General features: G+C 45.1%; 1 pseudogene across 1 annotated transcript in view; it reads left to right on the top strand.

Moving 5' to 3' along the window:
- Positions 1 to 9218, top strand: part of LOC309550307 — a 12767-nt pseudogene extending 3549 nt beyond the window's left edge. The window contains exons 4-6 of the transcript in view: positions 1025 to 1077; positions 1457 to 1644; positions 9191 to 9218. The product of the transcript in view is annotated as an uncharacterized misc_RNA (transcript). The remainder of the gene's footprint in view (positions 1 to 1024; positions 1078 to 1456; positions 1645 to 9190) is intronic.
- Positions 9219 to 11520: the final 2302 nt, after the last annotated feature.

Here is an 11520-nt window from a genome sequence, read left to right as displayed (position 1 = left end):
ATGATCAGGCGTGGGTAAGATGATTGGTCATGCATAAAACAGGGTGGGGGGGGGGGCACTTGGCATGTTTGCCCTGGGCACTGGATGGCTTTGTCCCGGCACTGCTTAAAGACACACACACTGTGCTTCACCTGCTCCAGTAGACACCTGCTACATAGTAAGAGATACAAGCCATGCTTCTCCCTCTCTCTCCACAGACCATGACATTTCCTGTACAATGTCCGTAACCTCTGACCATCTCCTGTATCATGTCTGCAGTCCTTGACATCTCCTCAGGGGCGTACCAAGGGGTTGGTGAGACTGGCACCCACTAAGGCGCAGGCCGAGGGGGGGGGTGCAAAAATCAGTGCTTTTATGTCCTCTGCTCAGCCTGCACCCCTGGCACTGCCAGGCAGCATGCGGCTCCATCCAGGGCTGAAACATAGTGAGAGCAGCAAGCCCAGGAGACTGAGACAGCGGGGAAAGAAAGCAGTGAGGGCAGGGCAAGCAGCAATAGCCTCGGCGGCCACTGGAAGAAGATCTCCGAAGATGAGGGCACAGCACCTCTGGCACCTGGCAGAGCCTGGAGGCCCTGAACTCCCTCAACCTCTTCTACACTCCAGTCCCAGGCCCGAAGGACAGGCTGGCCGGGGGACCAGAGAATAAGGGCGGGAGGCGCAGGCAGCCAGGGACTGCTCCACCACACAGATCCGCTGAAAGAAGCAGAGCACCTCCATGACCAAGAGGACGGCTCCTGCCTGCTGCTGGTATGTGTACATCCTTATATCCCGGCGGTATGTGTACCTCCTTATATCCCGGCGGTATGTGTACATCCTTATATCCCAGCGGTATGTGTACATCCTTATATCCCGGCGGTATGTGTACATCCTTATATTTCGGCGGTATGTGTACGTCCTTATATCTCTGCGGTATGTGTACGTCCTGTGTATATACAGATATATTGGGCAGACTAGATGGGTCAAATGGTTCTTATCTGCCGACAAATTCTATGTTTCTATGTTTCTATGTCCTTATATCCCGGCAGTATGTGTACATCCTTATATCCCGGCAGTATGTGTACATTCTTATATCCTGGCAGTATGTGTACATCCTTATATCCCGGCGGTATGTGTACATCCTTATATCCCGGCAGTATGAGTACATCCTTATATCCCGGCAGTATGTGTACATCCTTATATCCCGGCAGTATGTGTACATTCTTATATCCCGGCAGTATGTGTACATTCTTATATCCCGGCAGTATGAGTACATCCTTATATCCCGGCAGTATGAGTACATCCTTATATCCCGGCAGTATGTGTACATCCTTATATCCCGGCAGTATGTGTACATTCTTATATCCCGGCAGTATGTGTATATCCTTATATCCCGGCAGTATGTGTACATCCTTATATCCCGGCAGTATGTGTACATCCTTATATCCCAGTGGTATGTGTACATCCTTATATCCCGGCAGTATGTGTACGTCCTTATATCCCGGCAGTATGAGTACATCCTTATATCCCGGCGGTATGTGTATATCCTTATATCCCGGCGGTATGTGTACGTCCTTATATCCCGGCGGTATGAGTACACCCTTATATCCCGGCAGTATGTGTACATCCTTATATCCCGACGGATTGTGTACATCCTTATATCCCGGCGGTATGTGTACATCCTTATATCCCGGCAGTATGTGTACATCCTTATATCCCGGCGGTATGTGTACATCCTTATATCCCAGCAGTATGTGTACATCCTTATATCCCGGCAGTATGTGTACGTCCTTATATCTCGGCGGTATGTGTACGTCCTTATATCCCGGCAGTATGTGTACATCCTTATATCCCGGCAGTATGTGTACGTCCTTATATCTCGGCGGTATGTGTACGTCCTTATATCCCGGCAGTAGGTGTACATCCTTATATCCCGGCAGTATGTGTACGTCCTTATATCTCGGCGGTATGTGTACATCCTTATATCCCGGCAGTATGTGTACATCCTTATATCCTGGCAGTATGTGTACATCCTTATATCCTGGCGGTATGTGTACATCCTTATATCCCGATGGTATGTGTACATCCTTATATCCCGGTGGTATGTGTACGTCCTTATATCCCAGAGTTATGTGTACATCCTTATATCCCAGCGGTATGTGTACATCCTTATATCCCGACAGTATGTGTACATCCTTATATACTGGCGGTATGTATACTTCCTTATATCCCAACAGTATGTGTACATCCTTATATCCCAGCGGTATGTGTACATCCTTATATCCCGGCGGTATGTGTACATCCTTATATCCCAACAGTATGTGTACATCCTTATATCCTGGCGGTATGTGTACATCCTTATATCCCGGCGGTATGTGTACATCCTTATATCCCGACATTATGTGTATATCCTTATATCCCTGCGGTATGTGTACATCCTTATATCCCGGCAGTATGTGTACATTCTTATATCCCGGGGATATTTGTGCTTCCTTATTTCTCATCGGTATGTGTACATCCTTATATCCCGGCGGTATGTGTATATCCTTATATCCCACCAATATTATCCACAACTACCTGCTTACAGTAAGTTGGATATTGTCTGATACGGTCACTTCATAGACAACTTGATTATGGTTTGGAGGGGCCCAGTTAATACAGTAAATTCATTAATTTCATACCTAAATAAGAATCACCTTAATTAAGAATTGACCTGTACTTATCATTCAGAGTATATTAATTATCTTAATCTCACTTTGACAGGACATGTAGATAATGGGGAGGTTACAACCAAAACCTATAGGAAGAAATAACTAAGAGAACGGGGTTATAGCAGTGGCGTGTCATCATCTGTGGGATCACGGAGCCACTTTGAGGTACAACAAAAGCCTCGGCTTTTTGTGAAATAACGTGCAAGTGAAGTGATCTCTATTTCTGGAGATCAATCCTATCTGGTAAGAGGCCTCAAGGTTTGAACAGCTGTTCTGGCACCGAAGCACTTTTTTTATAAGCAAACACTGAGCACTTTTCAAAATCGCTTGGATGGACTTTATGGGCAAGGGGTGGGAGGAAAGGGGGGCACCTGGCTCTAATAGATCTAAGAGATGCATGCCAAGAAGCAGAGGGTGCTTGTAAGCCAGTGATTGCAGGACTTTGTGGCAAGCTTATTAGAGCAGGGACCCAGAATCTCAAGGTCCCCCACTGATGAGTTGCCAAAAGGGCAGCTTATTAGTGCTCTTGGTGAGTTTAAGTGCTTGGCAGACTTCTTGGATGAAGTAGCATTTGTTGTTACCCCCAAGGCAGCTCTGCATTCACAATGACAATGAAGAGGGCATTAGGGCCAGTCCTTGGTCAAAAGACCTGTCCTCAAGTAGGGTGGTTTTAGGTAGGCTTTATGATGTCAAGTTTTTCTGTCTAATCAGAGTTTGGATGTGGCTATTCCAAGAGCAATTGGTGGTTGGTCTGGCCTTCCTTTGAGTTCTCTCTGCTAGTTTGGCCAAATCTACATTCCAGGACTCAAGATCATCTTACCACAATGGAAAAGTTTAAAAGCAGATGAAAGGGTGTGCAGAGGCACCTTACCGAAGGACTCACGGCCAGAGGCGGACTGGGCCGGGAGGCAGGGAGGCGATTGCCCTCCAGGCCGCTCTGATGCTTCCTAAAAAGGCCACTCGCTCCGCACCGATTCCACCCCTGCAGACAGGCAGGACACCCGCCGGCCGCCGCTACATTGTGTTATACTTGCGGAGCATCACTGCTCTGCTGCAACTCTGCAAGTATACTATAATGTAGCGGCGGCTGGCGGGTGTCATGCCTGTCTGCAGGGTGGAATCGGTGCGGAGCGAGTGGCCTTTTTGACTGGGGAGTCCAGTCACTTCCCTGTCAGGCGGAGTGATCTCCACCCGACAGATGCTTTCTAGTCCCGGCCGAGTATGATGTCATCCAGAGGCCAGGAGGCGGGAAGAAAGGACGGAGGAGAGTGCTTCTGCAAGGAACTGAGTGAAGCCCTGTGGAATAGTGAGTTTTCAGAGGCTGCTCAGGCTGATAATACACCTTACATAAGGCAATGTTATGTCAGTGTTGTAGATGTGTGAAATGGCTCAAGTGATTAACTCATTGAGGCGAGGAGTTAATTTACAATGCTGTTTGTAAAATGCAGCATGGAGGGGGTTAATGTACTGCCAATGGCCACTAATGCATTAGTGACCAGTGACAGTTAATTAACCCCTTTGTGCTGCATTAGTGACAGTGGCACCAGTGTCAGTGTTAATTAACCCCTGTATTGTGCAGCATGAAATGGTTAATAAACACTGACACTGGTACAACTAATGCAGCACAAAGGGGTTAATGACTGCCACTAGTCACTACTGCATCCGTGTCCAGTGGTGTATTTTATTTTTGTGCTACCCTAGGCAAGATTTAAATCGGGCACCCCCATCTAAATGTATCCCACCCCAGCCACAGTATACTGTTCTTGTCTCAGGGTCTGATGAGGAAGCCACAGCTGTTCACAATGAATGGCTGCGGCTTCCTTATCAGACCCTGGGACATGAGGGCAGAGGATGGGGGTCAGTGGTACATAGGACGGGGTCAGCAGGGCAGAGAATGTGGCGGCAATGGTAAGCACTGATCAGGAGCAATAAATAAGCTGGATTGATATGCAGCACTAGTAGGTGGCAATGATGGACACTGATAGGTGGCACTGATCAAGCTGCACTGATGAGGCTGAGCTTATATGCACTGGTGAGGCTGCATTGATGGGCAAGGATCAGGCTGCACTGATGAGGCTGCACTGATGGACACTGGTGGTGCTGCGTTGATGGGGACTGATGAGGCTGCATGGATGGAAACTGATGAGGCTGCACTGGTGGACACTGATGAGGCTGAAAAAGTGAAAAAATGTGGCTCTCAACAACTTGATAAAACACAAAATAAATTATTCCAATGTGCAAACGTTCGTGCAAAAAAACAGTTTCTAGTGTCCAAAAAAAAAAAAAGGGTTAAGCAAACAGCCAATGATGGAAACACAGACTTGATAGGAGTGAATCTCAAAAAAGCCTCCACCTCCACACGATCACCCAGTGAAATGTATAGGTACCACTTACCAGAACCACTGGACCCCTTAGTTATAGGGGTCAAACATGCTTATTAATCCACATCAGATCCGACCTTGCACATCCCCCTCTCACACAGGCGACAGTGTCTAGCCAAATCGATGGAGCATTAAAGAACCAAGTCATAGATGGAGAGAAATGACAAACAGGCTCTCATGGTGCAGTATTACTCATCAAAGGATCATTTTCAGTTTGCTGTGGATAGGAGACCCAGCTCCACGCCTGCGTTCCTTAGACCCGGAAGTTTACGGTCTCACGTTCCCAATCTAAGGGTCTAAGGAACGCAGGCGTGGAGCGGCGGCTCCTATCTCGCCTGTGTGAGAGGGGGATGTGCAAGGTCGGATCTGATATGGATCAATAAGCATGTTTGACCCCTATAACTAAGGGGTCCAGTGGTTCTGGTAAGCGGTACCTATACATTTCACTGGGTGATCGTGTGGAGGTGGAGGCTTTTTTGAGATTCACTCCTATCAAGTCTGTGTTTCCATCATTGACTGTTTGCTTAACCCTTTTTTTTTTTGGACACTAGAAACAGTTTTTTTGCACGAACATTTGCACATTGGAATAATTTACTTTGTGTTTTATCAAACTGTTGAGCGCCACATTTTTTCACTTTTTCATTTGTCACGTTATTCACGTTGATTTTGCAGCTCGCAGAGTGGAAGCAATTTCACCCTAAACACATTTATAGATATGAGTAGTGTTTATTTATTTATACATCACATTCATTTTGCGCAGTTTTTGTTGGGTTCACCAATAATCTTCTTTCACTGATGAGGCTGAGCTGATGGACACTGATCAGGTTGCATTGATGGGCACTGGTGAGGCTGCATTGATGGTTACTGATCAGGCTGCATTGATGGGAACTGATAAGGCTGCACTGGTGAGGCTGCATTTATGGGCACTAGAGAGGCTGCATTGATGGACACTGGTGAGGCTGAATTGATGGGCACTGGTCAGGTTGCATTGATGGGCACTGATCAGGCTGCATTGATGGGCACTGGTCAGGTTGCATTGATGGGCACTGGTCAGGTTGCATTGATGGGCAATGATCAGGATGCCTTGATGGGCACAGGTGAGGCTGCATTAATGGGCACTGATGAGGCTGGACTGATGGGCACTGGTGAGGCTGCATTAATGGGCACTGATGAGGCTGGACTGATGGGCACTGGTGAGGCTGCATTAATGGGCACTGATGAGGCTGGACTGATGGGCACTGGTGAGGCTGCATTGATGCATTATTTTTGTTAAACCTCCTTTGTTGCTATTAACATTAAATTATGTTACCACATTGTATCATATTTGTCTTGCTTTATAACATCAATATCCGTTATAAACCAGGTGGGCATAGATGGTGAGCTCGGTGGTTCAATGGGCCACTTGACTGGACTTGCCCCCCAGGCCCAAGGCTGCCAGTCCTCCCCTGCTCACGGCCATGGTCCTTTCTGGTCCTTTTATCCCTTACTGGAGTCTTGTTGACAGGAGACCTCTTCCCAGGCTAGCGTGGTAGGGGCCAGGGTGGCTGATTGTGCTCTCAGATGGTCAAGCCCATTTTTGAGATCTGTGGGTACCTTCTACAGTAAAACTCGGTTGCCTTTTTGAGGGTTCAGACATCCCACTCTAGAGCTTTTCTTCATCCTGACCAGAGTAGCACATTCTGCTCAAGAGGTGGATGTCGTTGCTTAGTATATAAATATTATGCAACAGCAAGGGGCTTATTGTCTCATATGAAAAAAACTGAAGACTTCAAATCCATTACTGCTTGGATGGTAGTCTACTGTTGGCCTAAAGTTCAGATCCCCTACTAGTTAAAAAGGGAGATTATTCTGGCCAGCCTAAAAAGTTTTGACTGAAAAGGAGGTGTCCAGACTAGTCATCAATACGGGGGTCTAGTTTGATGCTCAAGCGAGTACTTTTTTTCCTCCTATTCAGAATGGGCCAAGCAGCAAGGAGAGACTACAGAATGTGGTGTCTCTATCAGTGATGTCAGCTTCCCAATGCAGGGGTCTCTTGGAAACAATGGAATTTCCTTTTTGCAAAGTAGAAGGCAGCACCTGAGCAAATTTAAAGTGCTTCTACTCAGATACACAGGAGCCTCACTTGCCTAACATTTGGGCTCTACTGGTTATTCTGCGCAGAAGCAACATAGCAGAAGTGTCATTCATTCAGAAACAAAGGGGAATCGATGGTGGGTCCCATAGAGAAGTGTAACGATCATGTCCCAAACGGAAGGAAAGCTTCGGAAGCTATGGGGGCTGTAGCTTCCAGGCACATCAGGATATCTATGGCACCTGTCACACCAGGTGTTTTGGTCACCAAGGAATGGGTCCTTCATCAGAAAATCTTGCCCATATCATTTAAGCCTGGGGCCTCCCCCAGCTGAACTTGTTTGCACCCTCATCCATTCACAAAAGGCCTCTGTCACTACCTCACCAGTTGGTGGAGGAAGTGGATGCTCTCACTCACCCAATAAATAGTCACCTAGCAGATGCCTTTCCTCTACTGCTTTTGGTCATGAAGTTCCAGGGGAGACTGTTGTCAGAGAGTCTCACCGGGAAAGCAGGCATGGCTGATTGGCCCACGTGTCTTGGGTTTGCGCTATCCATGGAACTCAGTCCAAACCCAGCACTCAGCTACCAGTGTTTCCACAACAGGATGGACTGGAAATTGAGGATGGAAGGATTGGAGGAATTGGGCTGTCCTCCAGCAGTGGTTAAATCCTGGCAAGGTTCCAGGAAAGACATCAACAAACACTATTTACTCTGAAGTCTGGAACAGGTTCACAGTCATCACAGCTGGATGAAAATTCAATCCTCGCAACCCTGAGGTTGCCCAGGTGCTATACTTTCTTCACAAGGGTCCGGATTTGGTAGCTCAGCCTCAGTTCCATAAGGATGCAAATTTCAGCCATTTTAGCTTTCACCATTGAAAAATGGGTTTGTGAACTGCCAGTGGAAGTTTAGAAGGTTGATCCTGAAGCTTCACCCCGGGGAGGAATAAAGTTCCCCAGTGGGATTTCATTCTGGTCCTGTATTTCCTTGCCGGTTCTGTTCACAAGAACAGTAAGCAGTCCTTGGTGGGACATCACTTAAGAGGCAGTGACTCTCCCTAACTATTAGAGTATCAGATCTGCAAGCACTTGGGGCTACAGAGTCCTACATCTTATTCCTTACTGGCAAGTTGGTACCTATTCTCCTCAAGCACCTTTGTCCCCAAAGTGGCTTCTGTTTTTTAATCTTGCAAAAGAAGTGGCGCTTCCATCCTTTCCAACAGAGACAGTACCTAAGCTAGGCAAGCTGAATTTGCCAGGTATCTAAAATGCCTAACATCAGGTCGCTACCCAGTTCAGGTCCTCCGGGTGGCTGTTCATGTTTCCATCAGACGAATTCAAAGAGGGGAAGTGGCAGGCAGAACTGTCATCTTAAAGTACAGTAGGGCCGAGCAAAAGTCTCTGGGTGTGAGAAAGGCTCAGATGGGTCCATTTCAATATCTCTACATTCAGGGCAGCCCATCCATAATGTCTATGGAGGCCATCTGCCAAGCAGCAGGTTGGTTGTCACAGCACACCTGCCTCAGGTGCTACAGAGAAGATCCAGGGGCTCATATGTCAGTGGACTTCCGCAGGATGGCGGTTTAGGCTTCCATGTCCATCATAATAAAAAATGATTATGCATTATAGCCCTACCTGTTTAACTTGTTCGGCATCATATGTACAGTATGCTACCATGTTGGTGTCAGGTGTCAAGTTATATCAAATACTTACCATAATTTTATATGTGTGGGTGTGAATTTCGCGCTGTCCTGAGAGATATAGGTGTGAATACCCTTAATGCCGCTTGTACTTATTACTGTTAACCACACGGTTAAAAGATAGGAAAAATGGGGGGGAAGTACCGCGCTTCAGGGAGTATCTATAAAGTGTACATATGCCTCAGTGATGGTAAATAAAATAATATAATAGTGGAAATTACGTAGATAAAATTAATGTGCAATGAATAATAAATAGTGTTGATATTCAATGTGTTGTATCAGAGTATAAACTCAATAAATAAACAAGTTATTAATATATGATGATATATGATACGTTGTGTACCCTTTTAGATCAGATAAGAAAGCTCATTCCATATGACAATAAATATTAAAGTGTCCAATAGGTACCTAAAATGGTGTGCCATATTAATCAATAAATATAAATAACTAGGTGTTAATAAAATCCATGTGCATAAAATAAATAAATATAAAGAAACGTGTATACATAAACTGATCTTCAAAATATTTCACGGTGCTTATCGTGATATTGTGTTCAATATAAATTACAAAAATACATAGATGTGCCAATAAAGTGTTCTGTGCAGATATAAACCAAGGTATTCTCTCAGTGTATTCACAACATGAGAAAAGCTACCAAATTATATCATAAAGTGCTCAAGTGTCCCAACATAAAAGAGGAAACAGAGAATGCTGTTCTTCCTCTTCTAGGTGTCACAATGATATTTCTTCCACCTTTACAGAGGAAGACGTTCTAAGATTGCTGTCTAAAGTGAAGACAAATAAGTCACAGGGTCCTGATGAGATACACCCAAAATTATTAAAAGAGCTTAGTGGTGAGCTGGCAAAACCATTAACAGATTTATTTAACCAATCATTAGTAACAGGAGTCGTCCCGGAAGATTGGAAATTGGCAAATGTCGTGCTCATTCACAAGAAAGGTAGTAGGGAGGAATCGAGCAACTATAGACCAGCGAGTCTGACATCAATAGTAGGCAAATTAATGGAAACCCTATTAAAGGATAGAATTGTGGAACATCTTAAATCCCATGGATTGCAAGATGAAAAACAACATGGGTTTACTTCAGGGAGATCATGTCAAACAAATCTTATAGATTTTTTTGACTGGGTGACTAACCAGCCAGTGGGGTACCTCAGGGATCTGTACTGGGACCAATTTTGTTTAATATCTTCATAAGTGATATTACAAAAGGCCTCGATGGTAAGGTTTGTCTTTTTGCTGATGACACAAAGATATGTAACAGGGTTGATGTTCCTGGAGGGAAACGCCAAATGGAAAAGGATTTAGGAAAACTAGAAGAATGGTCAGAACTCTGGCAACTGAAATTTAATGTGGATAAGTGCAAGATAATGCACCTGGGGCGTAAAAACCCAAGGGCAGAATATAGAATATTTGACACAGTCCTGACCTCAGTATCTGAGGAAAGGGATTTAAGAGTAATTATTTCAGAAGACTTAAAGGTGGGAGGACAATGTAATAGAGCAGCACGAAATGCCAGCAGAATGCTTGGATGTATAGGGAGAGGTATAAGCAGTAGAAAGAGAGAAGTGCTTATTTATGCCGCTGTACAGAACACTGGTGAGACCTCACTTGGAGTATTGTGCGCAGTACTGGAGGCCATATCTCCAGAAGGATATAGATACTCTAGAGAGAGTTCAGAGAAGAGCTACTAAACTAGTACATGGATTGCAGGAAAAAACTTACCAGGAAAGGTTAAAGGACCTTAACATGTATAGCATGGAAGAAAGAAGAGACAGAGGGGATATGATAGAAACTTTTAAATACATAAAGGGAATCAACTCGGTAAAGGAGGAGAGCATATTTAAAAGAAGAAAAACTACCACAAGAGGACACCATTTTAAATTAGAGGGGCAAAGGTTTAAAAGTAATATGAGGAAGTATTACTTTACTTAGAGAGTAGTGGATGCATGGAATAACCTTCCTGCAGAAGTGGTAGCTGCAAATACAGTGAAGGAGTTTAAGCATGCATGGGATAGGCATAAGGCTATCCTTCATATAAGATAGGGCCAGGGACTATTCATAGGATTCAGATATATTGGGCAGACTAGATGGGCCAAATGGTTCTTATCTGCCGACACATTCTATGTTTCTATGGTTTCAAAAGTGCTCTTTGGTGCTCTTCACCTGTGGGTGTGCTATATGCTCACCTCAAACTTTCAGGTAATACGCCTTTAGATCTATACAAGATCCGATCTCTACTCCTCTGGATGTGTATGGTGGGGTATATGGGATGATGGTATACTCCTCCTTATCTGGATCATGCTGGGGGCCCTCTGGTATTACCTCGGATCTCAAAATAAGGGGCCAATATAGTGTAGTATTTTCAATCCAAATTTATTCAAAACAAATAGTAACAAACTCAAAAATGTAAAACTGCCGTTCTTAGCCGTTTGGCAATATGCTGCGGGACTTGCTTCTGTGTCCCGTAAAGTCACTTCCGGGGCTATGCCCTACGTGTTACGTCACAATCGCTCACGTGTTTTCTTCAGGGGAATCCCCTGACATGGCATGGCATGGCAGCATACGCACCCTCCTTTTTGCTCTTTTTATTTTTACAGAGAATGGGAAGGGTCTCTCTTTACTTTCTTTTATAGATTTAAACTGGTCTTGTGGGTGGAGA

Source organism: Pelophylax lessonae (genome assembly GCF_965119305.1).
Source record: "Pelophylax lessonae genome assembly, chromosome: 3".
Lineage (NCBI taxonomy): Eukaryota > Metazoa > Chordata > Amphibia > Anura > Ranidae > Pelophylax > Pelophylax lessonae.
This window is presented reverse-complemented; position numbering and strand designations above follow the sequence as displayed.